Source organism: Danio rerio, chromosome 16, assembly GCF_052040795.2.
Source record: "Danio rerio strain M-AB ecotype USA chromosome 16, GRCz13ab, whole genome shotgun sequence".
In the NCBI taxonomy this organism is placed as follows: Eukaryota; Metazoa; Chordata; class Actinopteri; order Cypriniformes; family Danionidae; genus Danio; species Danio rerio.
In genome coordinates, this window is record NC_141036.1 from 29,534,650 (window position 1) to 29,550,527 (window position 15,878).

Here is a 15,878-nt window from a genome sequence, read left to right on the forward strand (position 1 = left end):
AGGGGCCTCTGACCCCAGCAAGCTACCCAGGGCTCCAACTCTGTCCCTGGACTTGCAGTATAGGCCTCAGGGTGCCCCCTTGTCCTCCACCTAGGGGCCCCTGACCCAAGCAAGCTGCCCAGGGGTCCACCTCTCTCCCTGGACTTGCAATAGAGGCTCCAGGGTGCCCCTTGGCCCTCCACCTAGGGGCCTCTGACCCCAGAAAGCTACCCAGGGGTCCACCTCTCTCCCTAGACTTGCAGACTAGGCCCCAGGGTGACCCTTGGCCCTCCACCTAGGGGCTTCTGACCCCAGCAAGCTGCCCAGGTGCCTGCCTATCTCCCTGGACTTGCAGTAGAGTCCCCAGGGTGCCCCATGGCCCTCCAACTAGGGCCCTCTGACCCCAGCAAGCTACCCAGGGGTCCACATCTCTCCCTGGACTTGCAATAGAGGCCCCAGGGTGCCCCCTGGTACTCCACCTAGGGGCCCCGGACCCAAGCAAGCTGCCCAGGGGTCCACATCTCTCCCTGGACTTGCAGTAGAGGCCCCAGGGTGCCCCCTGGTCCTCCACCTAGGGGCCTCCGAACCCAGCAAGCTACCCAGGGGTCCAGCTCTCTCCCTGGACTTGCAATAGAGGCCCCAGGGTGCCCTCTTGCCCTCCACCCAAGGGCTACTGACCCCAGCAAGCTACCCAGGGCTCCACCTCTCTCCCTGGACTTGTAGTAGAGGCCCTAGGCTGCCCTCTGGCCCTCCACCTAGGGGCCTCTGACCCCAGCAAGCTACCCAGGGCTCAGCCTCTCTCCCTGGACTTGCAGTAGAGAACCCCAGGGTGCCCATTGGCCCTCCACCTAGGGGTCTCTGACCCCAGCAAGCTACCGAGTTGTCCACCTCTCTCCCTGGACTTGCAATAGAGGCCCCAGAGTGCCCCGTGACCCTCCACCTAGGGGCCTCTGACCCCAGCAAGCTACCCAGGGGTCCACATCTCTCCCTGGACTTGCAGTAGAGGCCCCAGGGTGCCCATTGGTCCTCCACCTAGGGGTCTCTGACCCCAGCAAGCTACCGAGGGGTCCACCTCTTTCCCTGGACTTGCAATAGAGGCCCCAGGGTGCCCCCTGGTCCTCTACCTAGGGGCCCCGGACCCAAGCAAGCTACCCAAGGGTCCACCTCTCTCCCTGGACTTATAGTAGAGGTCCTACGGTGCCCCCTGGCCCTCCCCTTTGGGGCTACTGACCCCAGCAAGCTTCCCAGTGATTCAACTCTCTCCCTGGACTTGCAGTAGAGGCCCTAGCCTGCCCTCTGGCCCTCCACCTATGGGCCTCTGACCCTAGCAAGTTACCTAGGGCTTCACCTCTCTCCCTGGACTTGCAGTAGAGGCCCCAGGGTGCCCATTGGCCCTCCACCTAGGGGCCTCTGACCCCAGCAAGCTACCCAGGGGTCCACATCTCTCCCTGGACTTGCAGTAGACGCCCCTGGGTGCCCCCTGGCCCTCCACCTAGGGGCCTCTGACCCCAGCAAGCGACCCAGGGGTCCACATCTCTCCCTGGATTTATAGTAGAGGCCCTACGGTGCCCCCTGGCCCTCCCCCTAGGGGCCTCTGACACCAGCAAGCTTCCCAGTGATTCACCTCTCTCACTGGACTTGCAGTAGAGGCCCCAGGTTGACCCTTGGCCCTCCACCTAGGGGCGTCTGACCCCAGCTAGCTGCCCAGGGGCCTGCCTATCTCCCTGAACTTGCAGAAGAGTCCCCAGGGTTCCCCATGGCCCTCCACCTAGGGCCCTTTGACCCCAGCAAGCTACCCAGGGGTCCACCTCTCTCCCTGGACTTGCAGTAGACGCCCCTGGGTGCCCCCTGGCCCTCCACCTAGGGGCCTCTGACCCCAGCAAGCTACCCAGGGGTCCACATCTCTCCCTGGACTTGCAGTAGACGCCCCTGGGTGCCCCCTGGCCCTCCACCTAGGGGCCTCTGACCCCAGCAAGCGACCCAGGGGTCCACATCTCTCCCTGGATTTATAGTAGAGGCCCTACGGTGCCCCCTGGCCCTCCCCCTAGGGGCCTCTGACACCAGCAAGCTTCCCAGTGATTCACCTCTCTCACTGGACTTGCAGTAGAGGCCCCAGGTTGACCCTTGGCCCTCCACCTAGGGGCGTCTGACCCCAGCTAGCTGCCCAGGGGCCTGCCTATCTCCCTGAACTTGCAGAAGAGTCCCCAGGGTTCCCCATGGCCCTCCACCTAGGGCCCTTTGACCCCAGCAAGCTACCCAGGGGTCCACCTCTCTCCCTGGACTTGCAGTATAGGCCACAGGGTGCCCCCTTGCCCTCCACCTAGTGGCCTCTGACCCCAGCAAGCTACCCAGGGCTCCTTCTCTCTCCCTGGACTTGCAGTAGAGGCCCCAGGTTGACCCTTGGCCCTCCACCTAGGGCCCTTTGACCCCAGCAAGCTACCCAGGGGTCCAGCTCTCTCTCTGGACTTGCAGTATAGGCCACAGGGTGCCCCCTTGCCCTCCACCTAGTGGCCTCTGACCCCAGCAAGCTACCCAGGGCTCCACCTCTCTCCCTGGACTTGCAGTAGAGGCCCCAGGGTGCCCCCTTGCCCTTCACCCAGGGGCTACTGGCCCCAGCAAGCTACCCAGGGCTCCACCTCTCTCCCTGGACTTGCAGTAGAGGCCCCAGGGTACCCCGTGGCCCTCCACATAGGGGCCTCTGACCCCAGCAAGCTACCCAGGGGTCCAGCTTTCTCCCTGGACTTGCAATAGAGGCCCCAGGGTGCCCCCTAGCCCTCCACCTAGGGGCCTCTGAATCCAGCAAGCTACCCAGGGGTCCACATCTGTCCCTGGACTTGCAGTAGAGGCCCCAGGGTACCCCGTGGCCCTCCACCTAGGGGCCTCTGAACCCAGCAAGCTACCCAGGGGTCCAGTTCCCTCCGTGGACTTGCAATAGAGGCCCCAGGGTGCCCCCTTGCCCTCCACCCAGGGGCTACTGACCCCAGCAAGCTACCCAGGGCTCCACCTCTCTCCCTGGACTTGTAGTAGATGCCCTAGGCTGCCCTCTGGCCCTCCACCTAGGGGCCTTTGACCCCAGCAAGCTACCCAGGGCTCCACCTCTCTCCCTGGACTTGCAGTAGAGGCCCCAGGGTGCCCATTGCCCCTACACCTAGGGGTCTCTGACCCCAGCAAGCTACCGAGGGGTCCACCTCTCTCCCTGGACTTGCAGTAGACGCCCCTGGGTGACCCCTGTCCCTCCAACTAGGGGCATCTATCACCAGCAAGCTACCCAGGGGCCCACCTCTCTCCCTGGACTTGCAGTATAGGCCCCAGGGTGCCCTCTGGCCCTCCACCTAGGGGCATCTGACACCAGCAAGCTACCCAGGGGTCCACCTCTCTCCCTGGACTTGCAGTATAGGCCCCAGTGTGCCCTCTGGCCCTCCACCTAGGGACCTCTGACCCCAGCAAGCTACCCAGGGGTCCACATCTCTCCCTGGACTTGCAATAGAGGCCCCAGGGTACCCCGTGGCCCTCCACCTAGGGACCTCTGACCCCAGCAAGCTACCCAGGGGCCTACCTATCTCCCTGGACTTGCAGTAGAGTCCCCAGGGTGCCCCATGGCCCTCCACCTTGGGCCCTCTGACCCCAGCAAGCTACCCAGGGCTCCAACTCTCTCTCTGGACTTGCAGTATAGGCCCCAGGGTGCCCCCTGGTCCTCCACCTACGGGCCCCTGACCCAAGCAAGCTGCCCAGGGGTCCACCTCTCTCCCCTGACTTGCAATAGAGGCCCCAGGGTGCCCCTTTGCCCTCCACCTAGGGGCCTCTGACCCCAGCAAGCAACCCAGGGGTCCACCTCTCTCCCTAGACTTGCAGACTATGCCACAGGGTGACCCTTGGCCCTCCACTTATGGGCCTCTGACCCCAACAAGCTACCCAGGGGCCTACCTATCTCCCTGGACTTGCAGTTGAGTCCCCAGGGTGCCCCATGGCCCTCCACCTAGGGCCCTCTGACCCGAGCAAGCTACCCAGGGCTCCAACTCTCTTCCTGGACTAGCAGTATAGGCCCCAGGGTGCCCCCTGGTCCTCCACCTAGGGGCCCCTGACCCAAGCAAGCTGCCCAGAGGTCCACCTCTCTCCCTGGACTTGCAATAGAGGCCCCAGGGTGCCCCCTGGCCCTCCCCCTAGGGGCCTCTGACACCAGCAAGCTTCCCAGTGGTCCACCTCTCTCCCTAGTCTTGCAGTAGAGGCCCCAGGGTGACCCTTGGCCCTCCACCTAGGGACCTCTGACCCCAGCAAGCTACCCAGGGGCCTACCTATCTCCCTGGACTTGCAGTAAAGTCCCCAGGGTGCCCCATGGCCCTCCACGTAGGGCCCTCTGACCCCAGCAAGCTACCCAGGGGTCCAACTCTCTCCCTGGACTTGCAGTAGAGGCCCCAGGGTACCCCGTGGCCCTCCACCCAGGGGCCTCTGAACCCAGCAAGCTACCCAGGGTTCCACCTCTCTCCCTGGACTTATAGTATAGGCCCTACGGTGCCCCCTGACCCTCCCCTTAGGGGCTACTGACCCCAGCAAGCTGCCCAGTGATTCACCTCTCTCCTAGACTTGCAGTAGAGGCCCTAGGCTGCCCTCTGGCCCTCCTTCTATTGGCCTCTAACCCCAGCAAGCTACCCAGGGCTTCACCTCTCTCCCTGGACTTGCAGTAGAGGCCCCAGGGTGCCCATTGGCCCTCCAACTAGGGGCCTCTGACCCCAGCAAGCTACCCAGGGGTCCACCTCTCTCTTTTGACTTGCAGTATAGGCCCCAGGGTGCCCCCTGGCCCTCCACCTAGGGGCATCTGACCCCAGCAAGCTACCCAGGGGTCCACCTCTCTCCCTGGACTTGCAGTATAGGACCCAGGTTGCCCCCTGGCCCTCCAACTAGGGGCATCTAACACCAGCAAGCTACCCAGGGGTCCAACACTCTCCTTGGAATTGCAATAGAGGCCCCAGGGTGCCCCCTTGCCCTCCACCCAGGGGCTACTGACCTCAGCAAGCTACCCAAGGGTCCACCTCTCTCCCTGGACTTATAGTAGAGTTTTCAGGGTGCCCCCTGGCCCTCCACCTAGGGGCCTCTGAGTCCAGCAAGCTACCCAGGGGTCCACATCTCTCCCTGGACTTGCATTAGAGGCCCCAGGGTACCCCCTGGCCCTCCAAATAGGGGCCTCTGACCCCAGCAAGCTACCCAGGCGTCCACCTCTCTCCTTGGACTTGCAGTATAGGCACCAGGGTGCCCCCTGGCCCTCCACCTAGGGGCATCTGACCCCAGCAAGCTACCCAGGGGTCCACCTCTCTCCCTGGACTTGCAGTATAGGACCCAGGGTGCCTCCTGGCCCTCCAACTAGGGGCATCTAACACCAGCAAGCTACCCAGGGGTCCACCTCTCTCCCTGGACTTGCAGTATAGGCCCCAGGGTGCCCTCTGGCCCTCCACTTAGTTGCATCTGACAGCAGCAAGCTACCCAGGGGTCCACCTCTCTCCCTGGACTTGCAGTATAGGCCCCAGTGTGCCCTCTGGCCCTCCACCTAGGGGCCTCTGACCCCAGCAAGCTACCCAGGTGTCCACATCTCTCCCTGGACTTGCAGCAGAGGCCCCAGGGTACCTCGTGGCCCTCCACCAAGGGACCTCTGACCCCAGCAAGCTACCCAGGGGCCTACCTATCTCCCTGGACTTGCAGTAGAGTCCCCAAGGTGCCCCATGGCCCTCCACCTTGGGCCCTCTGACCCCAGCAAGCTACCCAGGGCTCCAACTCTCTCCCTGGACTTGCAGTATAGGCCCCAGGGTGCCCCCTGGTCCTCCACCTAAGGGCCCCTGGCCCAAGCAAGCTGCCCAGGAGTCCACCTCTCTCCCTGGACTTGCAATAGAGGCCCCAGGGTGCCCCTTGGCCCTCCACCTAGGGGCCTCTGACCCCAGAAAGCTACCCAGGGGTCCACCTTTCTCTCTGGACTTATAGTAGACGCCCTACGGTGCCCCCTGGCCCTCCCCTTAGGGGCTACTGACCCCAGCAAGCTTCCCAGTGATTCACCTCTCTCCCTGGACTTGCAGCAGAGCCCCTAGGCTGCCCTCTGGCCCTCCACCTATTGGCCTCTGACCCCAGAAAGCTACCCAGGGCTTCACCTCTCTCCCTGGACTTGCAGTAGAGGCCCCAGGGTGCCCATTGGCGCTCCGCCTAGGGGCCTCTGACCCCAGCAAGCTACCCAGGGGTCCACATCTCTCCCTGGACTTGCAGTAGACGCCCCTGGGTGCCCCCTGGCCCTCCACCTAGGGGCCTCTGACACCAACAAGCTTCCCAGTGATTCACTTCTCTCACTGGACTTGCAGTAGAGGCCTCAGGTTGACCCTTGCCCCTCCACCTAGGGCCGTCTGACCCCAGCAAGCTGCCCAGGGGCCTGCCTATCTCCCTGAACTTGCAGTAGAGTCCCCAGGGTGCCCCATGGCCCTCCACCTAGGGCCCTTTGACCCCGGCAAGCTACCCAGGGGTCCACATCTCTCCCTGGACTTGCAGTAGAGGCCCCAGGGTGCCCCCTTGCCCTCCACCCAGGGGCTACTGACCCCAGCAAGCTACCCATGGCTCCAGCTCTCTCCCTGAACTTGCAGTAGAGGCCCCAAGGTACCCTGTGGCCCTCCACCTAGGGGCCTCTGACCCCAGCAAGCTACCCAGGGGTCCACATCTCTCCCTGCACTTGCAGTAGAGGCCCCTGGGAACCCCGTGGCCCTCCACCTAGGGGCCTCTGAACCCAGCAAGCTACCCAGGGGTCCAGCTCTCTCCCTGGAATTGCAATAGAGGCCCCAGGGTGCCCCCTTGCCCTCCACCCAGGGGCTACTGACCCCAGCAAGCTACCCAGGGCTCCACCTCTCTCCCTAGACTTTAAGTAGAGGCCCTAGGCTGCCCTCTGGCCCCCCACTTAGGGGCCTCTGACCTCAGCAAGCTACCCAGGGCTCCACCTCTCTCCCTGGACTTGCAGTAGAGGCCGCAGGGTGCCCATTGGCCCTCCACCTAGTGGTCTCTGACCCCAGCAAGCTACCCAGGGGTCCACCTCTCTCCCTAGACTTTTAGTAGAGGCCCCAGGGTGCCCCCTGGCCCTCCAACTAGGGGCCTCTGTCCCCAGCAAGCTACCCAGGGGTCCACATCTCTCCCTGGACTTGCAGTAGAGGCCCCAGGGTACCCCGTGGCCCTCCACCTAGGGGCCTCTGAACCCAGCAAGCTACTCAGGGGTCCAGCTCCCTCCGTGGACTTGCAATAGAGGCCCCAGGGTGCCCCTTGCCCTCCATTAAGGGCTACTGACCCCAGCAAGCTACCCAGGGCTCCACCTCTCTCCCTGGACTTGTAGTAGAGGCCCTAGGCTGCGTTCTAACCCTCCACCTAGGGGCCTTTGACCCCAGCAAGCTACCCAGGGCTCCACCTCTCTCCCTAGACTTGCAGACTAGGCCCCAGGGTGACCCTTGGCCCTCCACCTAGGGGCTTCTGACCCCAGAAAGCTACCCAGGGGTCCACCTCTCTCCCTGGACTTGCAATAGAGGCCCCAGGGTGCCCCTTGGCCCTCCACCTAGGGGCCTCTGACCCCTGAAAGCTACCCAGGGGTCCACCTCTCTCCCTAGACTTGCAGACTAGGCCCCATGGTGACCCTTGGCCCTCCACCTAGGGGCTTCTGACCCCAGCAAGCTGCCCAGGTGCCTGCTTATCTCCCTGGACTTGCAGTAGAGTCACCAGGGTGCCCCATGGCCCTCCACCTAGGGCCCTCTGACCCCAGCAAGCTACCCAGGGGTCCACATCTCTCCCTGGAATTGCAGTATAGGCCACAGGGTGCCCCCTTGCCCTACACATAGGGGCCTCTGACCCCAGCAAGCTACCCAGGGCTCCACTTCTCTCCCTGGACTTGCAGTAGAGGCCCCAGGGTGCCCCCTTGCCCTCCACCCAGGGGCTACTGACCCCAGCAAGCTACCCAGGGCTCCACCTCTCTACCTGGACTTGCAGTAGAGGCCCCAGGGTACCCCGTGGCCCTCCACCTAGGGGCCTCTGAGTCCAGCAAGCTACCCAGGGGTCCACATCTCTCCCTGGACTTGCAGTAGAGGCCCCAGGGTACCCCGTGGCCCTCCACCTAGAGGCCTCCGAACCCAGCAAGCTACCCAGGGGTCCAGCTCTCTCCCTGGACTTGCAATAGAGGCCCCAGGGTGCCCTCTTGCCCTCCACCCAAGGGCTACTGACCCCAGCAAGCTACCCAGGGCTCCACCTTTCTCCCTGGACTTGTAGTAGAGGCCCTAGGCTGCCCTCTGGCCCTCCACCTAGGGGCCTCTGACCCCAGCAAGCTACCCAGGGGTCCACCTCTCTCCCTGGACTCGCAGTAGAGGCCCCAGGGTGCTCATTGGCCCTCCACCTAGGGGTCTCTGACCCCAGCAAGCTACTGAGGAGTCCACTTCTCTCCCTGGACTTGCAATAGAGGCCCCAGGGTGCCCATTGGTCCTCCACCTAGGGGTCTCTGACCCCAGCAAGCTACCGAGGGGTCCACCTCTCTCCCTGGACTTGCAGTAGAGGCCCCGGGGTGCCCATTGGCCCTCCACCTAGGGGCCTCTGACCCCAGCAAGCTACCGAGGGGTCCACCTCTCCCTGGACTTGCAGTAGAGGCCCCAGGGTGCCCCTTGGCCCTCCACCTAGGAGCCTCTGACCCCAGCAAGCTACCCAGGGGTCCACATCTCTCCCTGGACTTGCAGTAGACGCCCCTGGGTGCCCCCTGGCCCTCCACCTAGGGGCCTCTGACCCCAGCAAGCTACCCAGGGCTCCACCTCTCTCCCTGGACTTGCAGTAGAGGCCCCAGGGTACCCCGTGGCCCTCCACATAGGGGCCTCTGACCCCAGCAAGCTACCCAGGGGTCCAACTTTCTCCCTGGACTTGCAATAGAGGCCCCAGGGTGCCCCCTAGCCCTCCACCTAGGGGCCTCTGAATCCAGCAAGCTACCCAGGGGTCCACATCTCTCCCTGGACTTGCAGTAGAGGCCCCAGGGTACCCCGTGGCCCTCCACCTAGGGGCCTCTGAACCCAGCAAGCTACCCAGGGGTCCAGCTCCCTCCGTGGACTTGCAATAGAGGCCCCAGGGTGCCCCCTTGCCCTCCACCCAGGGGCTACTGACCCCAGCAAGCTACCCAGGGCTCCACCTCTCTCCCTGGACTTGTAGTAGAGGCCCTAGGCTGCCCTCTGGCCCTCCACCTAGGGGCCTTTGACCCCAGCAAGCTACCCAGGGCTCCACCTCTCTCCCTGGACTTGCAGTAGAGGCCCCAGGGTGCCCATTGGCCCTACACCTAGGGGTCTCTGACCCCAGCAAGCTACCGAGGGGTCCACCTCTCTCCCTGGACTTGCAGTAGACGCCCCTGGGTGACCCCTGTCCCTCCAACTAGGGGCATCTATCACCAGCAAGCTACCCAGGGGCCCACCTCTCTCCCTGGACTTGCAGTATAGGCCCCAGGGTGCCCTCTGGCCCTCCACCTAGGGGCATCTGACACCAGCAAGCTACCCAGGGGTCCACCTCTCTCCCTGGACTTGCAGTATAGGCCCCAGTGTGCCCTCTGGCCCTCCACCTAGGGACCTCTGACCCCAGCAAGCTACCCAGGGGTCCACATCTCTCCCTGGACTTGCAGTAGAGGCCCCAGGGTACCCCGTGGCCCTCCACCTAGGTACCTCTGACCCCAGCAAGCTACCCAGGGGCCTACCTATCTCCCTGGACTTGCAGTAGAGTCCCCAGGGTGCCCCATGGCCCTCCACCTTGGGCCCTCTGACCCCAGCAAGCTACCCAGGGCTCCAACTCTCTCCCTGGACTTGCAGTATAGGCCCCAGGGTGCCCCCTGGTCCTCCACCTACGGGCCCCTGACCCAAGCAAGCTGCCCAGGGGTCCACCTCTCTCCCTGGACTTGCAATAGAGGCCCCAGGGTGCCCCTTTGCCCTCCACCTAGGGGCCTCTGACCCCAGAAAGCAACCCAGGGGTCCACCTCTCTCCCTAGACTTGCAGACTATGCCACAGGGTGACCCTTGTCCCTCCACTTATGGGCCTCTGACCCCAGCAAGCTACCCAGGGGCCTACCTATCTCCCTGGACTTGCAGTTGAGTCCCCAGGGTGCCCCATGGCCCTCCACCTAGGGCCCTCTGACCCGAGCAAGCTACCCAGGGCTCCAACTCTCTTCCTGGACTAGCAGTATAGGCCCCAGGGTGCCCCCTGGTCCTCCACCTAGGGGCCCCTGACCCAAGCAAGCTGCCCAGAGGTCCACCTCTCTCCCTGGACTTGCAGTAGAGGCCCTAAGGTGCCCCCTGGCCCTCCCCCTAGGGGCCTCTGACACCAGCAAGCTTCCCAGTGGTCCACCTCTCTCCCTAGACTTGCAGTAGAGGCCCCAGGGTGACCCTTGGCCCTCCACCTAGGGGCCTCTGACCCCAGCAAGCTACCCAGGGTCCACCTATCTCCCTGGACTTGCAGTATAGTCCCCAGGGTGCCCCATGGCCCTCCACCTAGGGCCCCTCTGACCCCAGCAAGCTACCCAGGGCAACAACTCTCTCCCTGGACTAGCAGTATAGGCCCCACGGTGCCCCCTGGTCCTCCACCTAGGGGCCCCTGACCCAAGCAAGCTGCCCAGAGGTTCACCTCTCTCCCTGGACTTGCAATAAAGGCCCCAGGGTGCCCCCTGGCCCTCCCCCTAGGGGCCTCTGACACCAGCAAGCTTCCCAGTGGTCCACCTCTCTCCCTAGACTTGCAGTAGAGGCCCCAGGGTGACCCTTGGCCCTCCACCTAGGGACCTCTGACCCCAGCAAGCTACCCAGGGGCCTACCTATCTCCCTGGACTTGCAGTAGAGCCCCCAGGGTGCCCCATGGCCCTCCACCTTGGGCCCTCTGACCCCAGCAAGCTACCCAGGGCTCCAACTCTCTCCCTGGACTTGCAGTATAGGCCCCAGGGTGCCCCCTGGTCCTCCACCTAGGGGCCCCTGACCCAAGCAAGCTGCCCAGGGGTCCACCTCTCTCCCTGGACTTGCAATAAAAGCACCTGGGTGCCCCTTGGCCCTCCACCTAGGGGCCTCTGACCCCAGAAAGCTACCCAGGGGTCCACCTCTCTCCCTAGACTTGCAGACTAGGCCCCAGGGTGACCCTTGGCCCTCCACCTAGGGGCCTCTGACCCCAGCAAGCTGCCCAGGGGCCTACCTATCTCCCTGGACTTGCAGTAGAGTCCCCATGGTGCCCCATGGCCCTCCACCTAGGGCCCTCTGACCCCAGCAAGCTACCCAGGGCTCCAACTCTCTCCCTGGACTAGCAGTATAGGCCCCAGGGTGCCCCTTGGTCCTCCACCTAGGGGCCCCCAACCCAAGCAAGCTGCCCAGAGGTCCACCTCTCTCCCTGGACTTGCAATAGAGGCCCCAGGGTGCCCCTTGGCCCTCCACCTTGGGGCCTCTGACCCTAGAAAGCTACCCAGGGGTCCACCTCTCTCCCTAGACTTGCAGACTAGGCCCCAGGGTGACCGTTGGCCCTCCACCTAGGGGCCTCTGACCCCAGCAAGCTGCCCAGGGGCCTGCCTATCTCCCTGGACTTGCAGTAGTGTCCCCAGGGTGCCCCATGGCCCTCCACGTAGGGCCCTCTGACCCCAGCAAGCTACCCAGGGGTCCAACTCTCTCCCTGGACTTGCAGAAGAGGCCCCAGGGTACCCCGTGGCCCTCCACCTAGGGGCCTCTGATCCCAGCAAGCTACCCAGGGGTCCACAACTCTCCCTGGACTTGCAGTAGAGGCCCCTGGGTACCCTGTGGCTTTCCACCTAGGGGCCTCTGAACCCAGCAAGCTACCCAGGGGTCCAGCTCTCTCCCTGGAATTGCAATAGAGGCCCCAGGGTGCCCCCTTGCCCTCCATTTAGGGCCCTCTGACCCCAGCAAGCTACCCAGGGCTCCACCTCTCTCCTTGGACTTGCAGTAGAGGCCGCAGGGTGCCCATTGGCCCTCCACCTAGGGGTCTCTGACCCCAGCAAGCTACAGAGGGGTCCACCTCTCTCCCTGGACTTGCAATAGAGGCCACAGGGTGCCCAGTGACCCTCCACCTAGGGGCCTCTGACTTCAGCAAGCTACCCAGGGGTCCACATCTCTCCGTGGACTTGCAGTAGACGCTGCTGGGTACCCCGTGGCCCTCCACCTAGGGGCCTCTGACCCCAGCAAGCTACCCAGGGGTCAACAACTCTCCCTGGACTTGCAGTAGAGGCCCCTGGGTACCCCGTGGCCCTCCACCTAGGGGCCTCTGACCCCAGCAAGCTACCCAGGGGTCCACCTCTCTCCCTGGACTTTAAGTAGAGGCCCCTGGGTGCCCCCTGGCCCTCCACCTAGGGGCCTCTGATCCCAGCAAGCTACCCAGGGCTCCACCTCTCTCCCTGGACTTATAGTGGAGGCCCCAAGGTGTCCCCTGGCCCTCCACAAAGGGGCCTCTGACCCCAGCAAACTACCTAGGGGTCCACATCTCTTCCTGGGCTTGCAGTAGAGTCCCCAGGGTGCCCCATGGCCCTCCACCTAGGGCCCTCTGACCCCAGCAAGCTACCCAGGGCTCCAACTCTTTCCCTGGACTTGCAGTATAGGCCCCAGGGTGCCCCCTGGTCCTCCACCTAGGGGCCTCTGACCCTAGCAAACTACCCAGGGGTCCACCTCTCTCCCTGGACTTGCAGTAGAGGCCCCAGGGTGCCCCATGGCCCTCCCCCTAGGGGCCTCTGACACCAGCAAGCTTCCCAGTGGTCCACCTCTCTCCCTAGACTTGCAGTAGAGGCCCCAGGGTGACTCTTGGCCCTCCACCTAGGGGTCTCTAACCCCAGCAAGCTACCCAGGGTCCTACCTAACTCCCTGGACTTGCAGTAGAGTCCCCAGGGTAGCCCATGGCCCTCCACCTAGGGGCCTCTGACCCCAGCAAGCTACCCAGGGCTCCAACTCTGTCCCTGGACTTGCAGTATAGGCCTCAGGGTGCCCCCTTGTCCTCCACCTAGGGGCCCCTGACCCAAGCAAGCTGCCCAGGGGTCCACCTCTCTCCCTGGACTTGCAATAGAGGCTCCAGGGTGCCCCTTGGCCCTCCACCTAGGGGCCTCTGACCCCAGAAAGCTACCCAGGGGTCCACCTCTCTCCCTAGACTTGCAGACTAGGCCCCAGGGTGACCCTTGGCCCTCCACCTAGGGGCTTCTGACCCCAGCAAGCTGCCCAGGTGCCTGCCTATCTCCCTGGACTTGCAGTAGAGTCCCCAGGGTGCCCCATGGCCCTCCAACTAGGGCCCTCTGACCCCAGCAAGCTACCCAGGGGTCCACATCTCTCCCTGGACTTGCAATAGAGGCCCCAGGGTGCCCCCTGGTACTCCACCTAGGGGCCCCGGACCCAAGCAAGCTGCCCAGGGGTCCACATCTCTCCCTGGACTTGCAGTAGAGGCCCCAGGGTGCCCCCTGGTCCTCCACCTAGGGGCCTCCGAACCCAGCAAGCTACCCAGGGGTCCAGCTCTCTCCCTGGACTTGCAATAGAGGCCCCAGGGTGCCCTCTTGCCCTCCACCCAAGGGCTACTGACCCCAGCAAGCTACCCAGGGCTCCACCTCTCTCCCTGGACTTGTAGTAGAGGCCCTAGGCTGCCCTCTGGCCCTCCACCTAGGGGCCTCTGACCCCAGCAAGCTACCCAGGGCTCAGCCTCTCTCCCTGGACTTGCAGTAGAGAACCCCAGGGTGCCCATTGGCCCTCCACCTAGGGGTCTCTGACCCCAGCAAGCTACCGAGTTGTCCACCTCTCTCCCTGGACTTGCAATAGAGGCCCCAGAGTGCCCCGTGACCCTCCACCTAGGGGCCTCTGACCCCAGCAAGCTACCCAGGGGTCCACATCTCTCCCTGGACTTGCAGTAGAGGCCCCAGGGTGCCCATTGGTCCTCCACCTAGGGGTCTCTGACCCCAGCAAGCTACCGAGGGGTCCACCTCTTTCCCTGGACTTGCAATAGAGGCCCCAGGGTGCCCCCTGGTCCTCTACCTAGGGGCCCCGGACCCAAGCAAGCTACCCAAGGGTCCACCTCTCTCCCTGGACTTATAGTAGAGGTCCTACGGTGCCCCCTGGCCCTCCCCTTTGGGGCTACTGACCCCAGCAAGCTTCCCAGTGATTCAACTCTCTCCCTGGACTTGCAGTAGAGGCCCTAGCCTGCCCTCTGGCCCTCCACCTATGGGCCTCTGACCCTAGCAAGTTACCTAGGGCTTCACCTCTCTCCCTGGACTTGCAGTAGAGGCCCCAGGGTGCCCATTGGCCCTCCACCTAGGGGCCTCTGACCCCAGCAAGCTACCCAGGGGTCCACATCTCTCCCTGGACTTGCAGTAGACGCCCCTGGGTGCCCCCTGGCCCTCCACCTAGGGGCCTCTGACCCCAGCAAGCGACCCAGGGGTCCACATCTCTCCCTGGATTTATAGTAGAGGCCCTACGGTGCCCCCTGGCCCTCCCCCTAGGGGCCTCTGACACCAGCAAGCTTCCCAGTGATTCACCTCTCTCACTGGACTTGCAGTAGAGGCCCCAGGTTGACCCTTGGCCCTCCACCTAGGGGCGTCTGACCCCAGCTAGCTGCCCAGGGGCCTGCCTATCTCCCTGAACTTGCAGAAGAGTCCCCAGGGTTCCCCATGGCCCTCCACCTAGGGCCCTTTGACCCCAGCAAGCTACCCAAGGGTCCACCTCTCTCCCTGGACTTGCAGTATAGGCCACAGGGTGCCCCCTTGCCCTCCACCTAGTGGCCTCTGACCCTAGCAAGCTACCCAGGGCTCCTTCTCTCTCCCTGGACTTGCAGTAGAGGCCCCAGGTTGACCCTTGGCCCTCCACCTAGGGCCCTTTGACCCCAGCAAGCTACCCAGGGGTCCAGCTCTCTCTCTGGACTTGCAGTATAGGCCACAGGGTGCCCCCTTGCCCTCCACCTAGTGGCCTCTGACCCCAGCAAGCTACCCATGGCTCCAGCTCTCTCCCTGAACTTGCAGTAGAGGCCCCAAGGTACCCTGTGGCCCTCCACCTAGGGGCCTCTGACCCCAGCAAGCTACCCAGGGGTCCACATCTCTCCCTGCACTTGCAGTAGAGGCCCCTGGGAACCCCGTGGCCCTCCACCTAGGGGCCTCTGAACCCAGCAAGCTACCCAGGGGTCCAGCTCTCTCCCTGGAATTGCAATAGAGGCCCCAGGGTGCCCCCTTGCCCTCCACCCAGGGGCTACTGACCCCAGCAAGCTACCCAGGGCTCCACCTCTCTCCCTAGACTTTAAGTAGAGGCCCTAGGCTGCCCTCTGGCCCCCCACTTAGGGGCCTCTGACCTCAGCAAGCTACCCAGGGCTCCACCTCTCTCCCTGGACTTGCAGTAGAGGCCGCAGGGTGCCCATTGGCCCTCCACCTAGTGGTCTCTGACCCCAGCAAGCTACCCAGGGGTCCACCTCTCTCCCTAGACTTTTAGTAGAGGCCCCAGGGTGCCCCCTGGCCCTCCAACTAGGGGCCTCTGTCCCCAGCAAGCTACCCAGGGGTCCACATCTCTCCCTGGACTTGCAGTAGAGGCCCCAGGGTACCCCGTGGCCCTCCACCTAGGGGCCTCTGAACCCAGCAAGCTACTCAGGGGTCCAGCTCCCTCCGTGGACTTGCAATAGAGGCCCCAGGGTGCCCCTTGCCCTCCATTAAGGGCTACTGACCCCAGCAAGCTACCCAGGGCTCCACCTCTCTCCCTGGACTTGTAGTAGAGGCCCTAGGCTGCGTTCTAACCCTCCACCTAGGGGCCTTTGACCCCAGCAAGCTACCCAGGGCTCCACCTCTCTCTCTAGACTTGCAGACTAGGCCCCAGGGTGACCCTTGGCCCTCCACCTAGGGGCTTCTGACCCCAGAAAGCTACCCAGGGGTCCACCTCTCTCCCTGGACTTGCAAT